Source organism: Cyanistes caeruleus, chromosome Z (assembly GCF_971803275.1).
Source record: "Cyanistes caeruleus chromosome Z, bCyaCae1.hap1.1, whole genome shotgun sequence".
Taxonomy (NCBI): Eukaryota; Metazoa; Chordata; class Aves; order Passeriformes; family Paridae; genus Cyanistes; species Cyanistes caeruleus.
Genome location: NC_141732.1, coordinates 15,319,052 through 15,334,421, shown reverse-complemented (window position 1 = coordinate 15,334,421; position 15,370 = coordinate 15,319,052). Strand labels below are relative to the sequence as shown.

The window sequence follows — 15,370 nt, the reverse complement described above, 5'->3', positions numbered from 1 at the left end:
CCTTACCCAGCTACCATTAGTGAGCTTAACATGCGTTTGATTCCATCTGCCTCTATATCTGGAACAGTCATAAGGAGGGCAGTTGGGGGTCCAACAATCTAAACCCAAAGATAAAGTCCAGTCACAAACGCTCTTTCCCACATATGTGCTTCCTGTTCTGTTTAAGCAATAAATGCCTCTTTCAGAAGAATGAAGCTGCCATGGACTTCCTTCTTTGTCCCAAAATCCAGTTCTATTATTGACTTCACTCAGGGTGCTAACCCACCATTTAGGCTCGACTGGGCTGGCCACCCATGGCCAGCTTTCAGATCCCCCTGGCCCTCCGCAGACCCAGCAGTTTCTAAGGTTAAAGGTCTTTGCTACTTGTTTTCCTAAAGTAAAAAAAATTATTTTCCCACTTGAGACCCCAACTTAACTGAAAATATAAAGGTAAAATTATTAAGAGAAACATTCTAATAGTGTTATAACTTAATTTCTAATTTTCAATTTCACGTTGTCTTCTACACCACCTGTGGCAAGTGAAAAGCACAAAAACAGCTTAGCATAAAGAAAGCAATGACAGCATGGATTGGCTCCCAGTGTCTGGAGATTTGAGAGTAGGGATGCCCAGACTATTTCAGCAGGCAGTCTGTGGGTAGGCACTCAGGGCTTCCCCCGATGTCGACGCACCAGCTACTGCTCCAGTCCACTCCTGCGGAGTGTCAGTCGCGGCTTCCCATCCTTCTCCTCCAGCTGAGATGTCCAAACCTCTGGAGCTTTAGCGACCTTGACTCGAGTGTGATGTGTCCACCCGTGTTCAGCTGTCTTGACGGCTGTTTCTGTGGTCAGCAACACCTGGAAAGGTCCACGCCACTTAGCCACCAGGGGTGCTTCTTTCCACTCCTTAACTAGGACCCAGTCTCCTGGTTGGATATTATGCACAGCAAAGTCCAAAGGCAGGGTCTGTGTCAGCTGAGCTTCCTGTCGAAGAGATTTCACAAGAGACAGTATCCGAGCCACATACTGTTTTAGATATACATCACTTATCTCTACCCCCGCCCCAGGCTGAGAATTACAAGGATAAGGAATTCCAAACATCAGTTCAAAAGGAGACAGTTGAATATCTTCCCTGGGTCTGGCCCTGATTCTTGCTAAAGCCAGTGGTAAGAGCCGCAGCTTCAGAATGTTGTGAATTAATGTTGTAAATATTGGCTTTTCACAATTATTCTGATAAATATATTATATGCTTTTACTATATTCTTTTCTCTTAGCAAGTTACAGGCTTAGATAGGAATTCTGAATGGTAAGGATATGTCTCATCTGGAGAAGGCAAGATAACTCCAACAGGCAAGACAATGGGAGGATCAAGCTGTGGAAAACAGGCTATTATCAGCAGCAGGAAATGGAGAGCAAACTGTTACCAAAAAGCCGGTACCAGGACGTTGGCAAGGGGGAAAGATATGAAGCCCATCTGCTCTCTGAGGAAGTATAAGGGGCCTGGACCCTTATCAACAAGTGACCATCTGCAGCAAAAAAAGAAACCAAACTCAAAATAATGCTGACCAGCAGAAAATAACATGATCCAAGAAGGTGGAACCAGGGAGGGGACATGCTTGAATATGCATTAACCTCTCACAGCAAAGAGGGGATAAAAAGGACACTCCTGAGATACCAGGTGTGTTCCTGGTAACCCACCAGGGCACCCGGCCGTTTTAACCCTTTGCTTTATTTCTTTTGTCTCCTAATTGTCTTTTGTTTATATTAAATTATTTTTATAATTTATTAAGTGAATCTCGTTTTTAAGAAGAAGATGTTTTTTTTATTTCTCTATTCATCCTTTCAACCTGGCCTGAGCTTTGGGGATGCCAGGGAGTGTGGAGGTTCCATTGTATCCCTAAAGCAGTCATTACTCCTTTAAGAACTTTTCCAGTAAAATGAGTTCTTCTATCTGAGTCTATCGCTTCCACCATCCCATATCTTGGGATTATTTGTTCCAAAAATACTTTAATAACTGACCCTGTAGTTGCTGAAACAGCTGGGAAGGCTTCTGGCCACCCTGTTAATTGACATACTATTACCAAAAGGTATTTAAACCTCCCCACTCGGGGCATCTCAGTAAAATCCACTTGGCACCTCTGGAAGGGACGTACAGCCCAAGGCCTCCCGCCCCTGGCCAGTTTCTTTGTAACTTTGTTATTTGTCTTAGCACAAATCAAACAACCATCAACAGCTCGTTTTGCCAGAACAAAAAGACCCACAGCAGCATACATTCTGAGGAAGGCTTCTGCTATCCCTCGGGAGCCCCAATGACTCCCTTCGTGGAGCTGTTTTAGCAGTTGGGAGGCTAAAGCTTTCGGTATCCACTGCTTACCATCCCTTGTAAACCAATTACCCCCTCTTTCTTCTGCCCCACTCTTTTTAACTATGTCAAGTTCTTCTGGTGAAAAAGACAGCTTCTCCGGCAAGGGGGCAGTTACTGGGAGCAAGGGAAGTAACTTAGAGATTTCTGGCAACAATGCAGCTTTCCAAGCTTCTTCATCAGCCAGTCTATTTCCTACTGCCTCTTCCGAGTACCCTGCCTGGTGTCCCTTGATATGTATTATTGCTACTTTTTTTGGTAAATTCACCACCTCCAATAGGCGGGAGATTAAGTTCTCATGAGCCAACGTTTTTCCTCTGCAGGTTAATAAACCTCTCTCTTCCCACAGTTTCCCAAATGCGTGTATCACACCATATGCATATTTAGAATCAGTAAAAATATTTACTGTCTTGTCTTGGTATAACTCACAAGCTCTCACGAGGGCATACAGCTCGGCCGTCTGAGCTGACCAGGTGGCTGGTAACTTCCCCCCTTCCTTTAATTGCTTTCCACTCACGACAGAGTATCTTGTAAATCGTCTTCTTTCTATCGCCTTTGAAGACCCATCAATAAACACGTTTTCCCCCTCAGGCCACGGGATGTCTCTCAGATCATTCCTTGCCCTAGTTTGTAGATCTATTACTTGAATACAATCATGGAATTTTCCTTGGCTCCCTTCTTCAGGGCCATTCAAACAGGAGGCTGGGTTAAAACTTTCCTTGTTTTTAAATTCTAAATTTTCTTGTTCTAATAGACAAGATTCATATCTTAGCAACTGAGAGCTGGTCATCCACTTAGAGGCTCTCTCAGTTAACAACGCTTTAATCTGGTGTGAAACTTTAACAATCAGATAACCCCCCCTTGTCAGCTTTCGGGCCTCAGCCACCATCAGAGCTGTGGCTGCGCAGTTCTGCAGACAATGGGGCCAGATTCTGGCTACTGGGTCTAACATTTTAGAAAAATAGGCAACAAGTCTCTGTGTTCTCCCATGCTCTTGAATTAAAATTTCTTTTGCGTGACTTTGTATAAACATGATTTAGTTCAGCAGCAAGTAATGCCACTGCTTCAAGCCAATTATATTACATTTCTTTATTTATTCCTTTTTTTCTTTTTAGTAATTAACCACTTCTTATCTTAATTTTTGCATTAAGTCCATCTTAGGCTTAGGGAGATGACTAACAAATTAACTTCCATTAAGGAAACTCTAATACTTATAACATTTTATAACTTTTAACATTTAAAACTTTTATTAAGGAAAGAAACAAAATACTTTCCTTTAAAGTTTTCTCATAATTTCCACAGAGGAAGTGCATGACAAATACTCAGGCTTTCTATAGGACACTATTTTTACAAGGTTGCAGTTACAGAATTTGCTTTAGGGCTACAACACACCACAGACTGGTGGGGATGTTCCCCACAAGGTATGACTTGCAGCATTGGCTTAATAACTGAAACTTGCCAGTTCTGGCTTTTTACAACAAAACATACAAAAAGCAGAGGGGTGTGGTCCCCTCCAAACTGGAGCCATTCTGCACAAAACTTCATGTAGACAAATTAATTAAATTTCCAAATTAATTTACTACAATTTTTACAATTCTTTCAAAGAAAGATGGTTAAACTTCTGAGCCCACAGAAGAAACTACAATTCTCACAACTCCTTTGAACGATTAAAAAATTCTTTAGACAATTTTCCCCCTCGGGGATAAAAATTAAGGTGAATCGAGAGGTCTTTGTTTTTTACTAAGACACACACCTCTCCTCGATCCAGACCCACTTTAGAAGTTGATAACGGCTCTAGGTTGGTGGATATAATGAGAGCCTTTGACACTCTTAACAATCTATTTCTCTTATCTTCTGGACTTTCTCGGCAGTCCAGCTGTTGGCTTTTTTTTGCAGACATTGCCGTTTTCAGTGTTGTACGCCCTGAAGACAGCACACTAATCCTTTCCCAGCCACTGTTTGGCTTGGGTCTCCCTTGCTGGGGAGAAAAAGCCTCTGCCACTTCCTTGTGGCCGATCCCGTCCCCTCTGTCCCGGGGGACCCCTTGGACCTTGCGGTTTTTCTTTCTCTGGCCTGAAAAAGGCCATCACCTTCACCTTTCCTCCTTGTGCTCACTTTATTTACCACACACCGAATACCAGAGCCAGTCCCTGTCCTGCCACATTGTCCAAACAGCTCCTCCCCGCTCCAGTGCTCCCGGCGGGCACGGCCGGCAGCACCACAGGCGGCCAGGGCATCCCGCAGCCTCAAAGGGCCGGCAGCTGCTGCTGCCCCTGCCCGGGGCCGGTGGGGTCAGGCACTGCCCAGTGCTGAGTCCCAGCAGCCTCACAGGCCCCCAGCCTGTGCTCCTGGTCCTGCACCTCCACTCCTGGTCCCTGCTTCAACCATGTCTCTCCACACTCTCCATTAACCAATTCTGTTCCAGCACACAAACACAATCCATCCATCTCCTGCTGCCAAAGACTCTTTCTTGACTTCCTTTATTGCCCCCCCACCCCGGGCGTGGATTCTCGAGATCCCTTCTAGTTCCAGGCATTGATATGATATGCTGCTCCCTTCCCCCTACACCACTGTTATTCTCAGGTGCAGCTGTAGGAACAGCATTTCCCTGATCCCTTTGCCCTGGAAGGTGAGGATACAGGGACCTGCAGCTGGCCTTGGGTCAGCTGGTACCACCGGAGGACAAGACGGGGGAAGGTGCGGAAAAACATTTTAATCTTCACTGTTTTCTTCTTCCCCACCCCCCGTTTTTCCTCTTCTCCTTTTTTTTCTTAACACATAGATTTCTCCTGTTGCTTGTTTAAACCATATCAATCCACATTCCCTTTCAATCCATCCTTTCCAATTCTCCTCTAGATACCTCCACAGAATTCGGCACAAATGAATTCTATCTGTTCCATAAGACGGCCATATAAGTCCATTCGGCAACTTATACTCTGGCCATACATTATAACAATATTTTACCATCATCTCCATAGTGACTTCTGGGTGAATGCATAATCTGTCCCAAGATCTCAGCATTCTCCCCAAGGGACTCTCCGGGGGTATTGTGGGATCGTCATCCCTTTTGCCAGGACCCCTTCCCGGCTGTACCCTTGCAACCCTCCATGGGTGCTCTGTTTGACCTGTGCTACCCTCCATGGATGCCCTCCCAGGTTTGCCTGTGCTACTCTCCCTGGGTGCCCTCCCAGGCTTGCTCCCCGAAGATCCCATTTTACTCACCGGTGAGGTTTTCAGTGGTCCTTCCCTGTGGACTCTTCACGGACCCCCCTGGTCCGCCACTCGTCTGTCTCCTGGACAGTCTCGGGAACCCAATCGATCGCCCAGTGCCGGCCGCCACCGAGGGGAGCTGATCACCGAAACTGGGTGAGGCGCGCCTTCAGCTCTGCTCGCTGCCCGCCGCCCCGGACGGTGGAAATATCCCGGACGAGCCCCCAAAATTGTCAGGAAAATTAATCCTGAGCACCAGAGGTTTATGTCCAAAAAGGAGACAGAGGAGTCCTTTTACTTTATTCGAATAAAGGGAGAGGCCACGGGGCATTCCCCTGGGGTCTCTCAAATTTTTGGAGGGCGCAGCCTCCTTTTTATCCTAATTCCCGGCCGCTTGTCCCTTCTCCCTTTCCCCATAGGCTGAGGTACTTGAGAGGTACAGGCTTCCCGGAACGCCTGACACCTGGGGTACCTTCCCCCCCCCACCCCCAATGCATAATCCTTTCTTAACTTTCTGGAATTCATAGTGTTCTTTCAGTGCCTCTTTGATCTTCTACTGGAATCCATCCCATTGTTTCTGTAGTCTCTCACTGATAGCTACATCTTATCAACTGACCCACAGCTTGTTTGTAAAGACAAACTCATCATTCCTCTCAATATCAATCATAGAAGCATAGAATACTCGGTTGGAAGGGGACCTCAAGGATCATCTGTTTCAGCACTCCTCTTAAAATTCTATCTTAAAGTTTTCCATTATTGGGATAATCAACCACTACTCAGGAGAGATACAATGACTGATTGTTTTCATTGTGAAAAATGTTCCTCTTATATCTAATTGAATTTTCCTAAGAGTAACTTGAACTTACTATCCCTTGTCTTTTCCATGTGATTCCTTATAAAAACAGCTTCCTTTGTTTTTGCAGTCATCTTTTAAATACTGAAACACAGCCTCCCCTAAGCCTTTTGTACTCAAAGGTAAGAAAACCTTCTTCTCTCAGCCTCTTGAGCTATCTTAGCTCAACCCAGCTCTCTTCTTGGCCCAGCCCTTTGATCATTTCTATGGCCCTTCTTTCGACATTTTCCAGCCTGACCACATCTTTTTGTACAGTGGTCTTAAAAACGAGATTCACTTAATAATTTATAAAAAGAATTTAATATAAACAAAAAGACAATTAGGAGACAAAAGAAATAAAGCAAAGGGTTAAAACGGCCGGGTGCCCTGGCGGCTTGCCAGGAACACACCTGGTATCTTGGGAACACTCTTTTTATTCCCTCTTGCTGTGAGGATTTTATGCATATTCAAACTTTTTTCAAGAAGTATTTAGCATGTCCCCTCCCTGGTTCCACCTATTTAGAACATTTTTATTTTCTGCTGGCCAGCACTATTCTTGCTGATGAGCATTATTTTGGAGTTTGGTTTCCTTTCTTTTGCAAATGGTCACTTTTGATAACCATCTGGGCCTCTCATCCTTCCTTTTGAGGGCAGCTGGGCTTCATATCTTCTGCTGATAACAGTTTGGGCTCTATTGTTCTCCTGATAAGCAGCTTGGGCCCCACTGACCTTGACCTTGCCCTTTGGGGTTTCCCTTGCCTTGTACCTAGGAAATTCTTTTAAGCTTAAGACTTGTTAGCAAGAAAAAAGTACATACATAGCTAAAAAGTATTTAATATATAACATTCTTCTGCAAAAGCCAGTATCACAATACAAATTTATAACAGTGGGGATAAGAACTGAGCACAGTATTCCACCTGTGGCTTGACCAGAGCTGAGTAGATTAGAAAGATGGCTTTTTTGTCTCTGCTGGTCATGCTCTTGTTGATGCAGCACAAAATCACATTGGTTTCCTTTCCAGCATCATCATAGTGCTCACTCATATGGACTTGTTGTCCAAGACCCTTCCACAGCCAGGTAGATCCTAGCTTGTCCTGCACTCCTGGATTATATTTTTCCAGGTGCAATACTTCACACTTGTCTAGTTAGCCCACTCTTTCAGCCTATCCAGGTCTTCTTGCAGGGTGGCTCCCCCTGCCAAAGTGCCCACTTCACCACTCAGTTTGGTATCATTGGCAAACTTGGTAAGTTTATACTTGATCCCAACTTCCATGTCACTTAGGAAGATACTAAGAAAGAAGAGATGAAGATATTAAAAATTATTATATATATATGAAGATATTATGAAGATACATTCTGAAGATACATAAAATATACAAAAAGGGATTTTGCTAGCATAGTTCTTACGTCTTAGTGGTGGTGAAAGAAGGAAATACTGTAAAACCTGATTATAGTGATGTCTATTCAGGAAAAAAACAACAAAAAATTTACATATATTTGAGCATCCTTCAGTTCTAACCCAAACTCACTGATTTCAGTGTGAATATATATTCTGGGCTTAGCTTCATGTAAGTAAAGCAGGGGTTCTCAGGTTCTCCTCAGCCTTGAACATTTGGTTGGAAAGAAATGAGGTGAGCCTCAGACAGAGCTAAAAGCATAGAACAAGAACCAGGGCTCCTGGTGTGTGGATGATCTACCACATGGCTGCAAGCTATGGGTCAGGGGTCCCCCTGCAATAAACACAGGAAAAGGGCACTTCTGTATGAGACACTGCATCACTGCGTGGGAGATCCCTGCACTGTCAGTAAGTCAGCACAGACAGTGCAGTTCTAGCAGGGTCCCAAACTTGTACCTTTCAGACAGTGTAAGATGTCACACTTTTGCTCTCCTTGAAGCCCAAGGAGCTCCTTATACCAGGCAATGAGAAGAGGGCTTAGTGGATACTTGATGCAGTGCACAGATACTAATGTACAGACCATAGATCAGAGTACATGGGCTGGAAAGGCATTTAAATAACCATGGTCTCCTTGTGAGGGCAGCTCATTAATCTTTTTTTTCTGCATAATCTTTAATCCTAGCTAAAAAATCAGAAAATAGAAACCAATTATAAAAAAAACAACAAAACAAACAAACCACAACAAAACAAAACAACAAACCCCACAAAAACAAACAAAAAAAAACCCACAAAGAAACAACTCCAAACCAAAATTCCAAGCATTAGGTGCACTTGCTTTCTGATTATTCTCTTTTTGACATAACTTATAACTATATATTCTCAGTCTACAAGTCTAACATTTGTAACATATATTAGCTTTTTAATCAGCATCTGCAATGAAAAGTCTGTGTTTCTGTGCAGCAAGCAGAAAATGCACTTGGCTTCTGTGTTTCAAGCTGTAGATTAAGCAGTGGTTGTCTGGAGAATATTCATTATTATTATTATTATCATTATTATTATTATTATTATTATCATCATCATCATCATTATCATTATCATTATCATTATCATTATCATTATCATTATCATTATCATTACTGTTGTTGTTGTGTTTTGTTGTTGTTTTGTTGTTGTTTTGTTGTTGTTATTATTAATACCTTATTATTATATTTTAAAGCCAGGATAATTAATCTTATCAAATATTTACAGAGTAAATTTATATCCTTGAATTAGATATCTGATGAATTTGGCTGCCTAATTCTTTGATGCCCTTTTTATCTGTTGTTTTGTAAACCAGTTATTAGCCAGTGAATCATTGAGCTGTTAACAAAGTCAGTGTCAATAAAAGTATGATACAGAGGCAAAGCTATCTCGTAACACTTCAGCAATATACAATGCAGTCAGGTGAAAAGAAAAGAAAAAAATAAATTATTAGGATGCTGTACAATGCATTGAAATCAAAATGTCCCCATTTACTGTGCAAAAGAATTGGAAAAGCAAAACACTACTTGAATGTCTGAGTCTCTGTCTCTATAAAAACCAGAGTGAAACTATAGCACTCATTCCCACTTCAAACCAATACCAAATGCACATAATTCACCTTTCAGCCATTCCCAGGAAAGACAAACTTCTCAGAAAAAAGCGATTTTCATAGTTTGAAATATGATGACCAAATTAAGAGCTTGACACTGTTCAAAATACTAGGCCAGCACCAATTCACACAAAAAGCTCTTTGAAATGCAAAATGCACCTGCACAAGTGCTTTTGACTTTAATCCACATGTTGACAAACAAGGTGCATGTGGTTCAAAGGTGACTGATTTTATAAACACACAGAAAGTATTTTAAATACTGAATCCATCTCTGTTATGCAGAGCAGTAGAAACACATTACTGTAATTGTTCCACAAGAAGAGCTCAATCATCCAGCTCGGGGGAGCTTGGGAGAGTTAGAGTAAAACATTTCAGTCAAAATATGTGCAAAGGTTGCCTTCTTCAAATCCCAGTGCAACTGCTTTTGACTGCTTTTAAACATGAGAAGTACCAAGGAAATAGATAGTAGATAAAACTAAAGAACTTCTGCCAGGTAATCACCTCAGTGTGATCACTTACATACTAGAAAGGCCTTTGCAGGAATGTTTTCACTGGATCATCTTTGAATCAATCTGTCTTCATCTTCTTTCTTGGAAAATCCCAATATTATATGTGTGGAAGGGCTGATCAGACAAGCATCTCATGTATTCACCTTTACTTCAAAAATCATAATACCAACATTACTAATTTTTCATAGAGCATTGTATATAGTTCTTTTATTTTCTAAAAAAAGTTGGCTAAACACAATTACCTTATAATGAATTATTAAAAATTACTTTTTGCTAGGTCTTTTAGTCATTTCCCTAGTTAAATTGTATATTGGGCAAAACTAAATGAAAACCAACAAAAAACAATTCCTAAAATAAAATAAAATAAAATGGAACAATGAGGTGCATGGATAGACTCTACAACTATAATGACTGAGGTACAAAATGTGTTGTAAGATTCAAAACAAATTTTGTTGCCTCTCTGCTAGTTGTAGCCTTTGTGGTTGTACAGAATAGCATGCATATCAAAACAGACATTGCATTTTCAGCAGCACAAATAAGACACACTGCAAACGGAAAAAACAAACAAAATTTCTCAACTATCTTGCTAAATCTGTATAAACCCATTTAAAGCCTCAGCAGGAGCTTAGGCATTGTATATGCCCTCTGCTAATCTTCTGCAAACAAGTGATTTTTATTAAATTAAACCTTGTCTTATTGCCCATTGAAACCTTTTTAAATAAATAACTTATAAGTATTTATTTTGCCCTCTATGATAAGACTGAACTCTAAACTAAACTTAATTTTATACACACATTTCTGCTTGTTGTTTCTGACAGTGACTGTTGGAGTCTGAGATACAGAGTGTGTGCCCTTGTTTCTAATACTTAGTTATAGGATTCAAAGAAACGCTGAATTTCATATAATATGAAATTCATGAGCATATTTTCATGGTGATACATGAAAACAAATGTTAAAGTTAGATGGAAAAAGCTAGAAGTGTAAGTGTGTAGATTAGAAAGTTTCTTAAATCACTGGGTGAAAAAGTAGTTTAGAGAACAGGCGACAAGATGGAGGATTTAGGGTGTTGTCTCTTGTCCTTCTTCTTTCTTCTTCATGTTCTTCTCCTAGGGGTTTTTGGGTAATAGTAAGTGATTGAATAGAAAATACCGTAGTGCAGCACACAGGTGTTGGGTCATTGGGTCAGTAGGAAAAATAATTTAGTTGGCATCTGTTAATTGGGTAAATGGACATATAAAAGACCTTGAAGAAGATCTTAGTTTTACCCTTTTCTATCATAGTGCACATAGCTCCTTGTACCTTGTAATTCTGATAAGAAAAGAATAAACAACTGAGACCAAACAAGAGAAACTAGCCTCCCTCTCGTCAGTCTTAAGTTGAAAGGGAAAAAGAACCTAACCCAAAAGTCTTTAACTAGACAAGTGACCATTAAAACCACACAGCAGTTATCCAAACACACCGAATGTATCATTTCACAAATTACAGAGAAAACATTTTGAAACCTTACTTTAAAAAAACAAATCAGGGATAAGATTTACTTAAAGAAATTAATTGTCTTGATTTTAATACCCATGCAGATGGAGAAACAATTGTCTGAGAAATTGAAAATCTGAATCTGAGATTCACATTCTTGGGAAATGGATGTTTAGAGAAAGAGACAAAATGAAACCTTACGGATATTTCATTTCTATTTCAAATTTTTCCTCAGTTCACCTCCTCAGTAAAGCTACTGTAAATCTTTTTAGCAGACAATTAAGGAACTACTTTGAAGCATCTTGTTTTCTAACTAAAAGAGCCATTGATGACTTAGATGGACCCTGTACCTGTAGTGCACAGAAAGGTGTAGTTTTTTGGTGGTGATTGAAAGACAGAATAAAGCATCCTCCAAATATCCAGAAAGAGTCAGCAGATGTTTAAAGATGTTAAAACCTCTTTTCAAGGAGTTTGTTACAACAGAGAACTTGTTTGACTGCTTGACTGGGACACTTCAGTGCTGAAACATACCAGACTTAATTATAGTAGAGGATGTGACATGCTTCTGTGAAACCACCCATGGCATCAAACTACGTGGTCAGATTCCACCTTCTGGACTTTCTGAGATTTATTCTTGCACTTAATAGGAAAAGGTGATTTGTGACACTTAGTTAAATGACATTTTATAAATTACATATTTAGCTAGCATAATTAAGCATTATTGAGAAGTTCTAAAAGAACAGTTACCCAAGACCATGCAAAATTGACAAAAAACAATTTCATTTTAAATGCACTATGTCTTCCAGATGCTGTTGTAAATGCTAATAGTCACACAGTTTAATTAAGCATGTTAGTACTATACAATAATTGAAGAGACAACTTCATCAAAGTTAAAATCTGACATTTAAAATATAGCTTGTACAGGTACAAAGAATTAAAATTATGACACCAGCCTATACATTAATAAAACACAGAATTGGTGTAACAAATTAGAAACAAAATATCAGAATAAAGTGTTCAATTTGACCTTATTGTTTAAAACAATGATGGACAGGTACTTATTAAGTTATCTCTGTTCTGCATTAGCTAGAAATATATTCAGATCATAATACCTAAGTTATTAAAATGTCATATAAATTCTCAGCAGTTATTCAGCTAACATAAAAGGCCAAATGAGTGCTTGAATTATTTGCATTTTATGATAGCTTTTCTTTTTATGTCCTATTAGACTACCAAAACTGCAGATCACACTGACACACATCAAGAGGTGGACAGTGCTCAAGGAACTATGATTTCCTGGAAAGGTTGCATTACTGGACTTGGTCATCTGTCTGGGAAGTTTTTGGGGACATCAAAACATGGAAATATATGGTCTTTGGATAAGTATGAGTGTTGATATATTTTATATATTAGTAAAGGCCTGTCTGCACAAACCAGTTTTTGAAATAAGTCGTGATATTAAAGGCTAAAGTCCTTGAGACCTTCCTGCAGAAGAGAGAGCAAAGCAAAACAATATCCTTGTGTATAAGAAAAAGAATGTAAATCTGTGTGTATTAGCCAATAGTAACTTGCTTAGCCCGCGGACCCTACAGAACCCTATAAAAGGTGTGCTAAAAATAGAAATAAAAGGCGTTCACTTTTACTTCTGTGAAGAGTGGTGAAAAAGCTGGCGGTCTCTCAATATATGAGCATTGTTAAGTTGGTGACTCATGGTGGGAGAGTTAGGATAAAACTGAAAAAAGAAAAAAAAAAAATGTGTTTCATAGACTTTTTCTGTACTTAGTTTGCAGAGTGAGCCTATATTTAGCCAATTTCAGGTACCTTCCAGGGTTGAAATTCTTTCCTATCAGGAGAGACTGCACCTGGTCCTGGATACAGACCTTATCTGTGAGTATGAAGATACAGTAATAGAATCACAGAACACTGGGTTGGAAGACACTTGAAAGTTCATCTTGTTCACTAACCTGTCATGGGCGAGAACGTATGTTACTAGATCAGGTTTCTTCATCCACACTTGAACTTGAATACCTCCAGTGTTGTGGCATCAACAATTTCCTGAGTAAACTTTTTCCAGTGTCTCACTATCCTCCTTGTAAAAAATTCTTCTTTAAATCAAATCTAAATGTAACCTCTTTTAATTTAAAATCATTGTACTTTCACTACAGGCCTTGGTACAAAGTGTATCTCCATCTTTCTTATAAGCCCACTTTAATTATTGGAAGGGTACAATAAAATCTGCCACAAGTATCCTCCAAGCTGAACAATCCCAGCTCCCTCAGTCTCTCCTAACAGGAGAAGTGTTTCTGCCCTCTGATTATTTCTGTGGCTCCACTCTGAACCCAGGAGTAACAAGTCCACATCCTTCCTGTTTTGGGACCCCAGAGCTGGAGGCAGCTCTGCAGGTGGGGTCTCACCAGAGCTGGGGAGAGGGGCAGAATCCCCTCCCTCCCCTGCCGCCCACGGGGCTCTGGATGCAGCCCAGGACACACTTGGCTCTCTGGGCTGGGAGCGTCCATGGCTGGCTCATATCCAGCTCTCAACCCCAGTCCCCCCAAGTCCTTCTGGGCAGGGCTGCTCTGGATCTGTTCATCCCCAGCCTGGGCTGGCACCAGAGATTGTCCTGACCTAGGTGCAGCACCAGCACCTGGCCTTGTTAAACCTTGTGAGATTCCCATGGGCCACTGCTCGAGCTTGTCTAGGTCCCTCTGGGTGGTATCCCATCACTCAGGAGTGCCAACTGCACCACTCAGCTTGGTGTCATCTGAGAACTTGTTCAGGGTGCACTTGATCCCTTTGTCTATGTCATTAATGGAGATATTAAGCAGCACGGTTTGTAATACTAAGTCTTGAGGGACACCATTCATTACTGCATCTCACCTACATCTCAGTTGGAGGCTAGGATTTTTTCCTTCTTTACTTTCTCTCATGGAGTTTTGTCCCATTTGTTGCTGAGAGACAATAACTACGGGTACTTACAAGAATAAAAATGTGCCTGGGAGGAGGAAGAGGGGGAACTGGTCACTCTCTTACCAGCGGAGTTTTCTCTGAGGAAGGGCAGAGATACTGCAAGATTTTGGCTGGGGATGATGGGCTGGGCTCCTCTATGCCTCTCTGGCTCTTGGGATCAGAGGAAGACAGTTAACAGTTGCTTACCATAGGGAGAATCCACTGACACTGCAGAGCCTGGCCCTGTACAGCTTCTTCTTACTGGCGGTGGGCCTTTGCTTTTAAGAGCAGCCATTGAGCTGGGAACTTATTGGCACCCTGCCTCACTGGAAAGGACTCTCACCATCTCCCTTGGTGCTTCAGAGCAAAACCCGGGATGCCAAGCCCTCTCCCTTCCCAGCAGGCGCTTCTCCCTGACTGCATGTGGCAGTGGCTGCAGAGAAGCCTGGCTGCCAGCACCCAGCACCGCTGCGTTCTGCCGCTGCCTCGGCCTTTTCCCCTACACTAACCCAGCACCCCGCACCCACCCGAGCCCCCACAGCTCCTGCTAAGGTTGTGGAGTTTTCTGTTACAATTTTTTGGCCGCTGCAGGGAGCGTGCCTGCCACTGCTATGCCAGCCGCTGCTCCGAGGTTCCTGCTGCAGCCCGCGCCACCACCCAGCCACAGCCGCGGCCTGGTGAGGGAGCTGTGGCTGTGCCCCCGCGTCACAGCGCCCCCTGCCGGCGCGGCGGAATTCCCGCGGGCGAGCTGCCCGCTGGGGAGCAGCAACGCCCCCTGGCGGCCGTGCCCGGAACTGCAGAGAGGGGAGCACTCGGCAGAGACCTTGATGGGTTTTCTGCTCTTCTGTTCACTGCTGCTGCCTTTGTTGCTGTTTGTTTGCCTTGCTGTACACACACATACCACTGTTATTCCTTTTCCCATGTCTTTGCCTGAAAGCCCCTGAATTTCAAAGTTACAATAATTCAGAGGAAAGGGGGTAATATTTTTCATTCCACGGGAAGTTCTTGCCCTCCTCAGCAAATATCTGTCTCTCAA

General features: G+C 42.0%; 1 protein-coding gene and 1 long non-coding RNA gene across 2 annotated transcripts in view; both read right to left on the bottom strand.

Moving 5' to 3' along the window:
• LOC111940938 (uncharacterized) overlaps positions 1 to 15,370 on the bottom strand; it is a 776,486-nt gene that overhangs the window by 615,937 nt on the left and 145,179 nt on the right. The window lies entirely within an intron of this gene.
• On the bottom strand, positions 7,199 to 14,320 carry LOC111941654 (uncharacterized). The gene is made up of 4 exons (XR_015280485.1): positions 13,353 to 14,320; positions 11,920 to 12,027; positions 9,930 to 10,063; positions 7,199 to 7,669 (listed from the first exon to the last, which is right to left on the bottom strand). It is a non-coding gene; the product is annotated as an uncharacterized LOC111941654 (long non-coding RNA).